Source organism: Garra rufa, unplaced genomic scaffold (genome assembly GCF_049309525.1).
Source record: "Garra rufa unplaced genomic scaffold, GarRuf1.0 hap1_unplaced_001, whole genome shotgun sequence".
Classification (NCBI taxonomy): Eukaryota; Metazoa; Chordata; class Actinopteri; order Cypriniformes; family Cyprinidae; genus Garra; species Garra rufa.
The window spans coordinates 3,861,238-3,877,092 of record NW_027394276.1 but is presented as its reverse complement, the minus strand read 5'-3'; the positions used below and the strand labels follow the sequence as shown (position 1 = coordinate 3,877,092).

Here is a 15,855-nt window from a genome sequence, read left to right as displayed (position 1 = left end):
AAACGAAAATTAAAATATATACAATAATAATAGGCTAATCATAATAGAAATTACTACTACTAGCCTACAACTGCTAATAATAATAATACGAAAAAAAGATGATCAGTTAATAGAAGGAATGTCATGTAGGCGTATTCTGTGTGACGATAAATGATTTCCAAATGAAACTACTTGAATAATTCACTGTTCAGTGAAACACTATATTTGTCTATTAATTAGACTAAATAAATTAAGCTACAATAGATGGTAAATTCAACCTTTAAACTGCATTCCAGTGCAAACCCCAGTCATAGAACCTTACAGTATTAGGCTACATTAAAAAAAATAAGTAAAGAGATCGAAATAAAAGGAAAAATAACGAATATAAACGAATAATACAAATATTACGGAAAAAATAGGATCAGTTAATGGACAAGATTGTGGGATGCATAAAATATTTCTTGTAGGGCCATTTTATTTGATGCACTTTATTTATTCATGATAAACATTTTGAATGCTCTCTACGTCGCGCACAGACAGCATCGCCTATTGTTAATATAATAATTTAATATTGTATCAATTTCTAGAATAATTGATACAATCATTTAACTCAAAATAAAATATTAATAAACCTATCTAATCGGGGGTACTATGGTCACGCAGGTTTGTTTATGTACTTAACTCGGGGCCTCGAGAAATGCATGTCGTTCCCTCATCGTTGCATCTATAGTCTCACGACATAAGGATGTCGTTCCCACGTAATATCAAAGAGTATAGAAGTACTGTAGAAGCACCGGGTTGAGGCGATTTGGACCGGTTCTATTTGTAATTCACTGACCCATTCATAAAAACAGCTCTTCCTTCCAGATTGAATCAGCCGTGTTTAATACCTCCATTGAATTAATGACTTACGACTCACTCATTAAAACAGGAGCATGCTGTCATCTATTGGCAATTTAGTTTCACATTCAAAAGTGTCATTGTATTTTTTTCTTCTGTAATTTCATGTTTCTGTTCTAATTTCTTTTTTATTATTATTATTCATCTCATAATATTATTTATACACTGTAAGTGCAGTGTAAATCTGCAGGAGCTCCGTGTAAAATATGCTATAAAACACCCTGCTTGTTTATTTCAAAGGAAGAGAATTAGATGCAATGTTTATTTTAGCGGCACAAACGGGCAAAAATCGAGCACAAACGAATGGCACCTTTTGGCTAGATTTAGACGATATGGGGTGGAGAGTTACGTAAAAGTCCCAAACAAGTATTTCCCCCATTATATTTAAGAAGGGCTCGGAGATACCAGGTTTGTTTTAACGGCACAAACGGGCACAAATCGAGCACAAACGAACGGCACCGGTTTGGAAAGATTTGGACGACATGGGGTGGAGAGTGACGTCACTGCCCCGAATTGTTTTTGTTATTTCTAAGAAATGGAAATATATTTGACGTTCATTTCAACGGCACAAATCGGCACAAATCGAGCACAAACGAATGACACCAGTTTTGTGTGATTTAGAGGAACTGGGGTGGAGAGTGACGTCACAGCCCCGAAAATATTTTGGTTATATCTAGGGAAGGAAAACAGATACAGTGTTTATTTTAACGGCACAAACGGGCACAAATCGAGCACAAACGAACTGCGCCGGTTTGGAGCGATTTGGACAACATGGGGTGGAAAGTGACGTCATACGGTCAAAAAAATAATGTTTAATATCTTAAACAACAAACCAGCACAAACGTTCGTTTTTGCGGCACAAATCAGCACAAACGTAGCACTAACGAATGGCATAGTTTTGGTCATTATTTCTTTTTATGGGGTGCCAACTTCACGGAGGTCCTGTGCACTGGTCTTTTCAACATAACATGATTCTTGTACATATTTCTAACTTTTCTTGCAGCACTTGGGCACGTACAAAAGTGAAACAAGCTTAGCAGAGGATGGTTTCGATCCATCGACCTCTGGGTTACGGGACCAGCACGCTTCCGCTGCGCCACTCTGCTTGACTTGATGTAGAGCTCGTGCACTGGTCTTTTCAACATAACATAATTCTTGCAGAAATTTCTAACTTGTCTTGAAGCACTTGGGCACAAATCAAAGTGAAACAAGCTTAGCAGAGGATGGTTTCGATCCATCGACCTCTGGGTTATGCTAACAGCACGCTTCCGCGGCGCCACTGTGCTTGTCTTGATATAGAGCCTGTGCACTGGTCTTTTCAACATAACATTATTCTTGTACATATTTCTAACTTTTCTTGCAGCACTTGGGCACATATAAAAGTGAAACAAGCTTAGCAGAGGATGGTTTCAATCCATCGACCTCTGGGTTACGGGACCAGCACGCTTCCGCTGCGCCACTCTGCTCACCTTGATGTAGAGCCCGTACACTGGTCTTTTCAACATCACTTGATTCTGGCACACATTTCTAACTTGTCTTGCAGCACCTGAGCACATATACAAGTGAAACAATCTTAGCAGAGGATGGTTTCAATCCATCGACTTCTGGGACCAGCACGCTTCCGCTGCGCCACTCTGCTTGACTTGATGTAGAGCTCGTGCACTGGTCTTTTCAACATAATATGATTCTTGCACAAATTTCTAACTTGTCTTGAAGCACTTGGGCACAAATCAAAGTGAAACAAGCTTAGCAGAGGATGGTTTCGATCCATCGACCTCTGGGTTATGGGAACAGCACGCTTCCGCGGCGCCACTGGGCTTGTCTTGATATAGAGCCTGTGCACTGGTCTTTTCAACATAACATGATTCTTGTACATATTTCTAACTTTTCTTGCAGCACATAAAAGAAAGTCACCCCAAATGGGACTCTGTTTTGCTCGTTCATTCTCGTGAGTGTGTACATTCCACCGCAAGCGCACGTGAGCCTGGCGTTACAGAAACTCGCTGATCACATCACAGAGACAGAACAACAACACCCGGACTCTGTTTTAATCATTCTTGGGGATTTTAATAGAGCAAATCTCTCCCGTGAACTTCCAAAATACAGACAGCACATCACATGTCCGACCAGAGATAGAAATATATTGGACCACTGTTACACCACAATAAGGAATGCATATCACTCTGTCTCGCGGGCAGCTTTGGGACTTTCTGATCACTGCCTGGTTCATCTTATACCAACCTACAGGCAACAACTTAAATCTGCTAAACCTGTAGCAAAGTCTGTGAAGAGATGGACCAACGAAACAGAGCGGGCTTTACAAGCCTGTTTCGAATGTACTGATTGGAGTGTTTTTGAAGCTGCTGCTACTGATCTGGACGAGCTTACAGAGACTGTTACTTCATATATCAGTTTCTGTGAGGATTTATGCATTCCTACCAGGACTCGCTTAACTTACAACAACGACAAACCATGGTTCACTGCAAAACTCAGACAGCTTCATCATGTCAAAGATGATGCTTACAGGAAAGGGGACAATGTCTTGTATAAAGAGGCCAAATACACACTGGAAAAGTAGATCAAAGTGGCAAAGAGAAATTATTCCGAAAAGATAAGGAACCAATTTCATTCCAGTGACTCTTCATCAGTGTGGAAAGGTCTAAAACACATCACCAATTACAAGACATCATCCCCCAGCACTTTGCAGAATCAGCAACTGGCAGACGATCTGAACGAGTTCTATTGTCGGTTTGAAAAGACACCATTTACACCTCCAACATCACCCCTCTCCCCCACTCCTGCAACTCCCATTCAAATCAGTGAAGATGAGGTACGCAAGGTCTTCAAAAAGAACAAAAGAAGAAAGGCACCAGGCCCTGACGGTGTCACACCAGCCTGTCTGAAAACCTGTGCAGATCAGCTGGCACCCATTTTCTCACAGATCTTCAATAGGTCTTTGGAGTTGTGTGAAGTCCCCGCTTCTCTGAAACGCTCGGAAATCATCCCCATTCCAAAGAAACCCAAAATAACAGGACTTAACTACTACAGACCTGTGGCGCTAACATCTGTCGTCATGAAGTCATTTGAGAAACTGGTTCTGGCTTATCTGAAGGACATCACCAGACCCTCACTGGACCCCCTGCAGTTTGCTTATCGTGCAAACAGGTCTGTAGATGATGCAGTGAACATGAGTCTACATTTCATACTGCAGCATCTGGACAAATCAGGGACTTATGCGAGGATCCTGTTTGTGGACTTCAGTTCAGCCTTCAACACTATCATCCCAAACCTCCTCCTGCCCAAACTAACTCAGCTCTCTGTGCCCACATCAGTCTGTCAGTGGATCAACAGCTTCCTGACAGACAGGCAGCAGCTAGTGAGGCTGGGAAAATTCTCATCCAGCACCCGTACTATCAGCACTGGCGCCCCTCAGGGTTGTGTCCTCTACCCACTGCTCTTCTCCCTGTATACAAATGACTGTACCTCCAAAGACCTCTCTGTCAAGCTCCTGAAGTTTGCAGACGACACCACACTTATCGGCCTCATTCAGGACGGTGACGAGTCTGCTTACAGACAGGAGGTAAAAGAGCTGGCTGTCTGGTGCAGTCATAACAACCTGGAGCTCAACACGCTCAAAACTGTGGAGTTGATCATAGACTTCAGGAAAACCCCCCCTGCTCTCCCCCCACTCACCATCATGAACAGCACCGTAAACACAGTGGAGTCATTCAGGTTCCTTGGAAATACCATCTCTCAGGACCTGAAGTGGGACATTCACATAGACTCCATTGTGAAAAAGGCCCAGCAGAGGCTGTACTTCCTCCGCCAGCTGAGGAAACTCAACCTGCCACAGGAACTGCTGAAACAGTTTTACTCTGCCATCATTGAATCCGTCCTCTGCACTTCAATTACCATCTGGTTCAGCTCAGCTACAAATTCTGATCTCAGAAGACTACGTCGGATAGTCCGGACTGCTGAGCGAATCATTGGTACAACCCTCCCTACCCTTCAAGATCTGTACTTATCCAGAGTACGAAAAAGGGCTGCCAAAATTACTCTGGACCCCTCACATCCAGCACACTCACTTTTTGAACTGTTACCATCCGGTCGGCGCTACAGAGCACTGAGCACTAGAACGACCAGACACCGAAACAGTTTCTTTCCTCAGGCAATCCATCTCATGAACACTTGATCGTGGAACATACAACACTATACATTCTTTATTCATTTTTCCGTTGTTTATTTAAAGCACATACTTACTTCCATTCAAATGTCTTTGCTATTTTTGCACATTGTCTGTCTTGTATACTTGTATATTGTTCTTTTTATAATATATATCGTCTTGTCACTGTCATTCTGTAGCACTGTGGAGCTCTGTCACAAAAACAAATTCCTAGTATGTGCAAACATACCTGGCAATAAAGCTCATTCCGATTCTGATTCTGACTCGAACCCACAATCCCTGGCTTAGGAGGCCAGTGCCTTATCCATTAGGCTACCTGGAGCAGGATCGTCTTTTTCCACGGCCGTCTCCTCGTCCAATCGCCGATCTCGACGTCCATTGTGAGAATGGACGAGAGCCAGTCGCGTTGCTCGCCATCCATTGTGAGAATGGACGAGAGCCAATCGCGTCGCTCGCGGTCCATTGAAAAAAAAACAAGTCATTTACCATGCTTTTACTATAGTTAAAGTGTAGTAATCATGTTTTGTTTCCATGATTTGTCTATAATCTCACATATAAAACACAATTTGCCTGTAATTTTGCATAGTAAACACATCTATTTTATTTAAAGTTTGATTTGGATTTAAAAAATATGTTTAGTTGTAGACATTGTCATTTCTAATTAACATTTAATGTGATTTTGCTGTGTGAATGTAGTAATCAAGTTTTGTGTTTGCAGATGGATTACTATTTATATAAACAGATGCAAGTGCTACAAATAATAATTTAAATGAAAATGCAATGTTATATAGACATCCCTTACAAAAATTAATGAATAAAAATAAATGTTCTTTGTTCTTTTTTTTTCTCAGATTGATTATCATATGTATAACCACAGCTTTTAACTAACAATGTACTTTATTTTACATTGTCATTAATACATGCTATATGTAGTTACTATAGTAATAATAATTGGATGCAACTAACTGTAAACCAAACAAAACAATAATCTTATCCCTATCGTAACTGCATGTAGTAATTTCATATTCAAATACTTATATGTATAATTGTAGTGTAACATCTTTAATTAAATGTGTAACCTTGTTTTGCTTTATTAGCAATAAAATAATGTTTAATTGTTGTAATGGGTGCCATTATTTAGTCAGCTTGAATATATATTGTTGTATCATTATAAAAAAATTAAAAACATTTGTGTAGTTGTCCAATACCTGCAAAATGCACATTACTAACTATTTTTTCCCTATTATATTTAGATGAGCATTAAGCCAAAGAGCCACAAGATTCATTCAGTATTAAAGATATAATAAGTTACATACAAGAGAAAAATATGAAAGGGTATGTGATAAGTCTTGATTTTGAAAAAGCTTTCGACAGGGTGGAGCATCAGTTTTTATTTGAGATTTTAAAGATATTTGGTTTTGGAGAGAATTTTATACAGTGGATAAGAATTTTATATAAAGGTGTGGTGACTAGAATCAAGTGTAACGGCTTTTTAACTCAGAGTTTTAAACTTACAAGGTCTGTCAGACAAGGGTGCCCCCTTTCAGCCCTATTATACTCTCTGGTGGCAGAGCCCTTGGGTCTTGCTATAATGAAAAATAAGGATGTAAGAGGAATAGAAATTGATGGCAGAGGGCAGGAGAATAGTATCTTTCAGTATGCAGATGACACAACTTTAATAATAAGAGATCTAAAGAGCGTCAAAGTGGCAATGGAAGTGGTTCAGGAATACTGCAGTAGATCAGGAGGGAAAGTGAATCAGGATAAAACTGTGTACATGAGATTTGAAGCTACTATTTTAAAAGATGTTTTTACTTTTCAAGAAGTTAGAGAAGTGAAAATTTTAGGAGTTTTAATGGGGCACGATGACAGGGAAACAAATGACATTATGTGGGAAGAGTTTTTAGGAGCCATTGAAAGAAGGTTGAATTTATGGAAACTGAGAAACTTGTGCTTGAAAGGGAAGGTTCTAGTATTAAATGTTTTAATGGTGTCGAAGCTATGGTACATTTTACATGTTGCATGCATGCCACTTTGGGTTGAGAAAAGGCTAAAGAAAAGTTTTATGGATTTTTTATGGGAAAAGAAGCCACCGAGAATATCATATGATACCCTTATAGGGGTGGCTGAGAAGGGAGGTTTGGGGCTTTTAGACGTAGCACTGAGGAAGAAAAGTTTATGTCACGTGTGTAGAAGGAGATCTGGGTCCAGATGCAGGGAAGAGTGAATTTATTATAAATAATAATAAAACAAACAAAACCAAAGGGCCAACACGGCACAACACTACTGGAACTTAAGACAAAAGCAAGACAGATTCAACTCACAGACCGAACTCAAAACAATCCAAACAATGCAAACTCAACGAGTGGTGGGTGAGTGAAGACTAATATAGTCTGTGTGTGATGGGGAACAGCTGTGTAATCAGAGTGACAGGTGTGTGAGATGAGGCATGGTGTATGGAGGGAATAGAACAGCGACCTCTGGTGGAGGAGGAAAAACCCACAGCCCAGAGTCATGACAGTACCCCCTCCCCACGGAAAGGCTCCCAGACGTTCCACGAGTCTAGAGGGTGGAGGAAAGGGGGAAGGCAAACCAGGGGGAGGGACGGCGGGCCAGGCCCATGCAGCGGAGTCACGCGAGCAGGCCTTGTTGCCAGCGGAGCCTCAGGGGACGTCGCCGCGTCAGGCACGGAGATAACGGACGTCGCCGCGTCAGGCACGGAGATAGCGGACGTCGCCGCGTCAGGCACGGAGATAGCGGACACCGCAGCACCAGGCACAGAGACAGCGTACACCGCCACGTCAGGAACGGAGACAGCGGTCACCGCCGCGTTCGGAACAGAGAGCACGGTCACCGCCGCGTCCGGAACAGAGAGAGCGGTCACCGCCGCGTCCGGAACAGAGAGCGCGGTCACCGCCGCGTCCGGAACAGAGAGAGCGGTCACCGCCGCGTCCGGAACAGAGAGAGCGGTCACCGCCGCGTCCGGAACAGCGAGCGCGGCCAGCGGGTCCGGAACAGAGAGCGCGGTCATCGCCGCGTCCGGAACAGCGAGCGCGGCCACCGCCGCGTGCGGAACAGAGAGAGCGGCCACCGCCGCGTCCGGAACAGAGAGAGCGGTCACCGCCGCGTCCGGAACAGAGAGAGCGGTCACCGCCGCGTCCGGAACAGCGAGCGCGGCAACCGCCGCGTCCGGAACAGAGAGGGCGGTCACCGCCACGTCTGGAACAGAGAGCGCGGCCACCGCCACGTCCGGAACAGAGAGAGCGGTCACCGCCGCGTCCGGAACAGAGAGAGCGGTCACCGCCGCGTCCGGAACAGAGAGAGCGGTCACCGCCACGTCCGGAACAGAGAGCGCGGCCACCGCCACGTCCGGAACAGAGAGAGCGGTCACCGCCGCGTCCGGAACAGAGAGAGCGGTCGCCCTCTCTTGAAAAAACGCCTCTGCCCTCACCGTAAAATAGGGGCGTATCCGCGCTTAAATGCCACACAGAACGTTCATCAATGGTGTGGAGCATATGAAACAAACCATTACCCCACACCCGATTCACGCTCAGAAAAGAGTATCAAAGCTCATCATCGTAGTTTGGGAGACACTACACTTTTGAAACACATTTCCTAGTTAGAAACTATAGAAATGATCCCTGAAAGTATAGTCTTGACCTCCATTTTGCAAAACCAGCTTAGGCGAGTTCTGACACTTTGAGTCTCAGAGATGGTTACAACCTAACAACAGAGATGAGAAAAGTTACATTTGAAACATCATTAGAGTCCTAAAATTTTGTTTGTAATTTTAGTTGGATGCAGTTTTCATTGGCCCCCAAATTACACAGGCGAAACTGAGGCTCTCGCGTTGTGCGAGACTGTCAACCCGTCCCGTGGGTAGGGCTTAAAGCAGGCTTAGAGATTTCTTCTGTCAGTTTTGACCCAATCTGTTTTTGGGAAGCGCAGTTTGACCCAGCAGTGCGGGCCAACAACATGTTCTGTTTTGCCGCGTGAAGGCGGTTTAATGCTTTGGACAGCGTATGGTTGAGATGTGATTTTCCACCAATTTGGGGCACCTTTCTTATGGAAATCAAGGATGATTTCATGGGAAATGGCAAACTGGTGTAGCGTTTGGCTAATAAGCTAAAGCTACAAAGGATGTACCGGTGCCCCGTCGTCCGAGCAGAATCCACATTCGGCCGTAATCGGAGGTTACTACTAACGTTCGATTGTGTCTCATAGGGAGTTTGGCGCAGGGCCTCAGTGGAAAACAGGCCCTCGGCGGCTGAAACAAAAGACGAAGAATGCATCCACATGCACATGAATCAGGAATGTTAAATAAAGAAACCCCGCCGGATGACGAGGTGGTCCAGTGGTTAAGGCGGTTGAAGGCTAATACATTGTGCTCGACACGCATTCGAAGCTTTAGCGCCACTGAGAGGCCACCGGACCAGACAGGCCCAACATGTTTACGACGGGTAACGGTGAGCTGTAATTGCGTTGCAGTTTAACGATACTTGTCTTGAGAACACATTGACAAAACAACAAACCTTCTGGCTCTGGCGCACTATCATCAGCAGACCGTTTTTTTGGCGAGGAAAAAAAAACCTAAACGAAACAAGGCTATATTTCTCAACAAAACTCTAAGCCTCCAGAGAGACTAGCAAAAATTGCCAAAGATAACTGTATTTCAAGTCATCCTGGCGGGGTATTGGGTAAAGTTTTCAACCAGCAATGATCGCGCCTCGGACAAACCTCATAGGCTACAATATTGCCTCTGCGAAAGAATGCCGGCGACGGTCGTGACCTTTTTCTGCACCTACGTGGATGTGAACCGACAAGGTGGTAGCAAGCTTTAAACTGCCGCACAAACAGTCTCCTGCCACGGGTTGCTGCACCGTGTTTCTACGGAACAGATTAGAGGTGTTTTGTGTGTCCTCCTTATCTAACACACTCAGTTCAGTTCTTTGAGTTCTCTACTAATGAACTGATGATCTGAATCAGGAGTGCTAAATAAAAGATGTCACGTAAAATGACGAGGTGGCCGAGTGGTTAAGGCGATGCAAGGCTAATCCGTTGTGCTAGGCACACCTTGGTTTGTGTGGGTTTGAATCCCGTCCTCTTCATTTGATGATTTAGCACCACTGAGAGCCCACCAGAACAGACAGGCCCAACCTGTTTACGATGGGTAGCGGTGAGCTGTGATTGTGCTGTAGTTTAATGATACCTGCAGCGAAGTCTTGAGAGCATATTGACAAAACAACAAATCTTCTGGCTCCGGCACGCTATGATCTGTAGACACCTCTTTGACGAGGACCAACAACCAGCCACTCCAACAAAACGAAGCAAAACTTTGTTTTTCAAGAAGCGTCCAGAGAGACCGGCAAAAACTGTCGAAGCTGACTGTATTTCAAATCATCCCGATGGGATATCGGGGAAAGTTTACAACCAGCAATGATCACACCTCAGATAAACCACACAAGCTACAACATTGCCTCTGCGATAGAATACCGGTGACGGTCGTGACCTTTTCTTGCAGCTACGTGGATGTGATCCGACAAGGTGATAGCAAGCTGGATGAGCCCCAGAGACAGATCATCAGTGAAGACCTCTTCACCTAGACGGCCATCGACGCAAGACTGTGAAAACCAGATCCTCTCCAATCTGACACTGTGGCAACATGGAACTTTTGCATCTACATTAATATTAGTCTGTTTGTTCTTATTCTGAGGTCACCGTAGCCGCCATATCCATTCTGTATTCCGATTAGATGGTCACTGCAGTCCCCCGGATCCAGTCCGTACCAAGAGCAGATGGTGGATCAGCACCTTCAGCCGAATGTCAGCGGATACCATGTCAACTAGATGAGCCCCAGAGACAGATCATCAGTAAAGAATGAATCCACATGCCACAGCAAACTCGAGCTGGTGAAAATGTTCACCAAACACCCGCCGCTGACTTCTTTTAAAAGAAGCCAGCTTATTGAAGGTGCACAGGATAAACGCCCTGAGAAAGCTGTGCCTCGCAACCCTAAGAATGGCATAGGCGTTAGTGGACACCTGACGCGCGTGCAAAACACCGGCATTTCACACGTCCCTGGGTGGGCTCGAACCACCAACCTTTCGGTTAACAGCCGAACGCGCTAACCGATTGCGCCACAGAGACAGCCATTGCGCATCTGCTGCCGCGGGATCACGGTTGTAAAAGCAAGGGTTAGGGTTAGGGATTAGAATCGCACGTACTAACAGGCTGTTTTGAAAGATGTTTCCGGAGCTCGCAAAATCCACTTAGCCTGTGCGGAGAATGGGCACGCTGGAGCCCGCCACCCTGTTGGGAAGAAAGAGCGCCAACAGAGCCGCCCAACGTGGGGCTCGAACCCACGACCCTGAGATTAAGAGTCTCATGCTCTACCGACTGAGCTAGCCGGGCTGGTTGTGGTCTCCTTCACCGGGTCGGACGCAGTTTTCATCGGCTCCCAAATGACACAGGCGAAACGGAGGCTCTCGCGTTGTGCAAGACTGTCGAGCCGTCCCGTGGGTAGTGCTTAGAGCAGGCTTAGAGTTTTCTTCTGTCAGTTTTGACCCAATCTGTTATTGGGAAGCGCAGTTTGACCCAGCAGTGCGGGCCAACAACATGTTCTGTCTTGCCGCGTGAAGGCGGTTCAATGCTTTGGTCAGCGTATGGTTGAGATGTGATTTTCCACCAATTTGGGGCACCTTTCTTATGGAAATCAAGGATAAATCTATATAAGGATAAGGATAAATCTTCTATATTTCGGTGGTCTTTTGCAAACACTAGATTTATATGTCAATTCCAACATAACACCGACAGTTACGCAACAGTCCCGGGATCGTTAATAGTTACGCCTCCAACATTTGCATCGCCCAATCATCGGTAACGTCAGTACATCAGTAAAACAAGGCAAGCCACTGAAGGGACATGGTTAGCTTAATGCTAGCGCTAGCCTGTTACATTGCAGTACAAAAGATATCACTTACCACCAGAGGTGTCAAGTAACGAAGTACAAATACTTCGTTACCTTACTTAAGTAGAAATTTTGAGTATCTATACTTTACTGGAGTAATTATTTTTCAGACGACTTTTTACTTCTACTCCTTACATTTTCACGCAATTATCTGTACTTTCTACTCCTTACATTTTAAAAATAGACTCGTTACTCCTATTTCTTTTCGGCTAGTTTTCATTCATGTCATCTTTCAAAAAAAAAAAACTATCCAGATAAATTGCGCCATCCACATAGAGTGAATTTGGTTGTGGTTGGATGAGAAGTATAAACATATACCATTCCGACACCCTATTGGTTTGTACACGATCCATCACACCTGCACGTGACATGACACAAATCACGTCACACTCCTGGCCATCGGGGAGAACCGGGACATTCCCGGTGGGCCGATCGCCGAAGAGAGGCAGACCTCCCGCATATTATGCGCTATTTTAAATGACATTCGAAACTGCAAATAGTCCAAAAGTGTGACGTGGCGGAATCAGTCACCCGCACAGCGCGATGCAAAGTGATAAATAGCGCAAGTTCAAGTTGCTTGACGCATTTAGATTTAACACAGAATTGTGTTAGGCAGTTGTGTGATATGAGAACATTAAAGGTTCTGTAGGTTCTGCTGGGCTGCTGAAAACAGCTGCATGAGGAGGTAAAGTGATAAACGTCAATACATAATTACTGTCATTTTTTTATTAAAATTTTCATAGTTTATTATTATGAATTATTTAAAAAAACATAACCATTGTAATTTTATTCTTGTGACGACATCTTACTAATACTAGTCAGTATATATCTGGATTTTAAGCAATAATTTCTTTCTTTTTAAATATTAAGTTGTAATTCATTTTAATTGGAGTAAAATGTTAATTCAGTAAGAGCCTGATTAAAGATAAATATCAGTGCCTTATATAAATGAGGTGTTTACTATACATATTAAAGTTCTTAAAGGGACAGTTCACCCAAAAATAAAAATTTTCATTATTTACTCAACATCATGTAATTTCAATCCTGTATGAACTTCTTTCTTCTGTGGAACATAAAGGAAGATACTTTGAGAAATTCAAAAATTGTGTCTATAGAGTAGAATTCAAGGGTAAACAAATATGTTTGGTTACATTCTACAAAATATCTTTTGTGTTCTACAAAAGTAAGTAATTTTTACAGAATTTCTTAGCAATAAAAGTCCTGCATTCTAGCTCAAAATCAATGCTTTACTGCATGCATTTTTATGTGACAAAAATGCATTATTAATTTTATAAATTATTAATAAAAGTCGCATTTGAATTCAGTATCTAACATTATTTGATTCTGTCCTGTTTTATTCATTCATTTATTTACTTTAATTAAAGGCCCTATAATCCAACAAAACTCACGGGGGAACTTGTAGGCTGGATGGGCTGGATTTGTCCAAGGCCAAATGTTAACCCCAGTCCAGCCCTGCACTCCAGCAAGGATATAGCCAGTGTTCGGGTCATTACTCAAAAAAGATGATTTCTTACAAGTTATTATTTCTCGACTACTTGCTTATTTATCAAACGGGTGCTTTCTCTTCATCCTCTGCAAATGAAGCTATAGTAGGTAGTTTGATAGAAAGACGTTTGAATAAATAATAGTTTGCGATTGACAACGCGATTGACAATGTTGCGATAACAATACTTATAGGCAGCAACTAATCATCATATCTTCCGCTCCATGAAACACGTTAATGCTCAGTAGTACACATTTATGGTTCTTTAATGTAGCCTATTTGCATTGTAATAAAATGCGTTTATTTTCAATTGGCAAATATGCAGCTAAAACAGGTAGCCTAGTGCATTCCAAATTTTTCAACATTAACATTTTAATATAACATAGTCATTATGGCCTTTAGAAATGTTTTTTGGGGAGGTGGGGTAGTGCACAATAGGCCCCTGTGGCGCGGCCTAAGCTTTGGTCCTTAATGGCATTTTTTTCCCTTACATTACTTTTACTTTTTTACTTTAAGTAGTTTTGAAACCAGTACTTTTATACTTTTACTTGAGTAAAAAGCTTGAGTTGATACTTCAACTTCTACAAAAGTCTTTTTAAATCTTAGTATCTATACTTCTACTTGAGTAATGAATGTGAATACTTTTGACACCACTGCTTACCACATAAACAGAGAGATGACTGTGCTGATGATGGTGAATGATGGAGAAATAACTGCGCTGATGATGGCGAATGATTTACAGATCCAGAGTATCACCGAGAAGCAGCTGAACTTGTGTGGTAAGAAGCGCTCCCTCTGCATTATAACTTTACACAGAGCACATGGATCACAGTAATGAGACTAAAATGTCTGCGATACAAAACGGCAGATTCAACAAACCACATATTAAAAGCCGCTAGAGCTCCTAATTAAATAAATATTTTTATCAATGTGCCAGCTATAGAGATGAGCAGCTCTGTGAAACAGCCAATCGGAGCAGAGCTCATTAATATTCATGAAGCTTCCAAAAAAGGCAATAACAGAGCATTTCATTCTAGGGACAAATCCTAGGGTTGTAAATGGTCCTGTAAAACCGTTTCTGGAGATTGTTTGCCCTTTCCTATGCCATATACCTTCTATGCAGATATCAAAGAACAAATTAAAATATTCTCTCAATGCATTTTATGGCAACTTTAAGTTGATAGAACCAGCTGACATCTTATCCTGACATTCTGAATATCAAGGCTGGTGACACCCACCAACAAAAATGTAAAAAAAAAAAAAAAAAATCTCAATCATAACGACTCATAAGATTTTTAATCTGATATTTACATTTTTCAGAGACCACTCTGACCATACTCTCTTCTTCTATGCTGCTTAAATGCCACACAGAACGTTCATCAATGGTGTGGAGCATATGAAACAAACCATTACCCCACACCCGATTCACGCTCAGAAAAGAGTATCAAAGCTCATGATCGTAGTTTGGGAGACACTACACTTTTGAAACACATTTCCTAGTTAGAAACTATAGAAATGATCCCTGAAAGTATAGTCTTGACCTCCATTTTGCAAAACCAGCTTAGGCGAGTTCTGACACTTTGAGTCTCAGAGATGGTTACAACCTAACAACAGAGATGAGAAAAGTTACATTTGAAACATCATTAGAGTCCTAAAATTTTGTTTGTAATTTTAGTTGGATGCAGTTTTCATTGGCCCCCAAATTACACAGGCGAAACTGAGGCTCTCGCGTTGTGCGAGACTGTCAACCCGTCCCGTGGGTAGGGCTTAAAGCAGGCTTAGAGATTTCTTCTGTCAGTTTTGACCCAATCTGTTTTTGGGAAGCGCAGTTTGACCCAGCAGTGCGGGCCAACAACATGTTCTGTTTTGCCGCGTGAAGGCGGTTTAATGCTTTGGACAGCGTATGGTTGAGATGTGATTTTCCACCAATTTGGGGCACCTTTCTTATGGAAATCAAGGATGATTTCATGGGAAATGGCAAACTGGTGTAGCGTTTGGCTAATAAGCTAAAGCTACAAAGGATGTACCGGTGCCCCGTCGTCCGAGCAGAATCCACATTCGGCCGTAATCGGAGGTTACTACTAACGTTCGATTGTGTCTCATAGGGAGTTTGGCGCAGGGCCTCAGTGGAAAACAGGCCCTCGGCGGCTGAAACAAAAGACGAAGAATGCATCCACATGCACATGAATCAGGAATGTTAAATAAAGAAACCCCGCCGGATGACGAGGTGGTCCAGTGGTTAAGGCGGTTGAAGGCTAATACATTGTGCTCGACACGCATTCGAAGCTTTAGCGCCACTGAGAGGCCACCGGACCAGACAGG

The 15,855-nt window shown here is 43.0% G+C and overlaps 5 non-coding genes and 1 pseudogene across 5 annotated transcripts; all 6 read right to left on the bottom strand.

Moving 5' to 3' along the window:
- Positions 1 to 8,482: 8,482 nt before the first annotated feature.
- Positions 8,483 to 8,719, bottom strand: LOC141303738 (small nucleolar RNA U3; annotated as a pseudogene).
- Positions 8,720 to 9,692: 973 nt separating this feature from the next.
- On the bottom strand, positions 9,693 to 9,833 carry LOC141303750 (U4 spliceosomal RNA). The gene has a single exon (XR_012343717.1). It is a non-coding gene; the product is annotated as a U4 spliceosomal RNA (small nuclear RNA).
- Positions 9,834 to 10,413: 580 nt separating this feature from the next.
- LOC141303777 (U4 spliceosomal RNA) lies at positions 10,414 to 10,553 on the bottom strand. The gene has a single exon (XR_012343745.1). It is a non-coding gene; the product is annotated as a U4 spliceosomal RNA (small nuclear RNA).
- A 582-nt stretch (positions 10,554 to 11,135) lies between these two features.
- On the bottom strand, positions 11,136 to 11,209 carry trnan-guu (transfer RNA asparagine (anticodon GUU)). Its single transcript has one exon. It is a non-coding gene; the product is annotated as a tRNA-Asn (tRNA).
- A 191-nt stretch (positions 11,210 to 11,400) lies between these two features.
- Positions 11,401 to 11,473, bottom strand: trnak-cuu (transfer RNA lysine (anticodon CUU)). Its single transcript has one exon. It is a non-coding gene; the product is annotated as a tRNA-Lys (tRNA).
- Positions 11,474 to 14,855: 3,382 nt separating this feature from the next.
- On the bottom strand, positions 14,856 to 15,071 carry LOC141303722 (small nucleolar RNA U3). Its single transcript, XR_012343692.1, has one exon. It is a non-coding gene; the product is annotated as a small nucleolar RNA U3 (small nucleolar RNA).
- Positions 15,072 to 15,855: the final 784 nt, after the last annotated feature.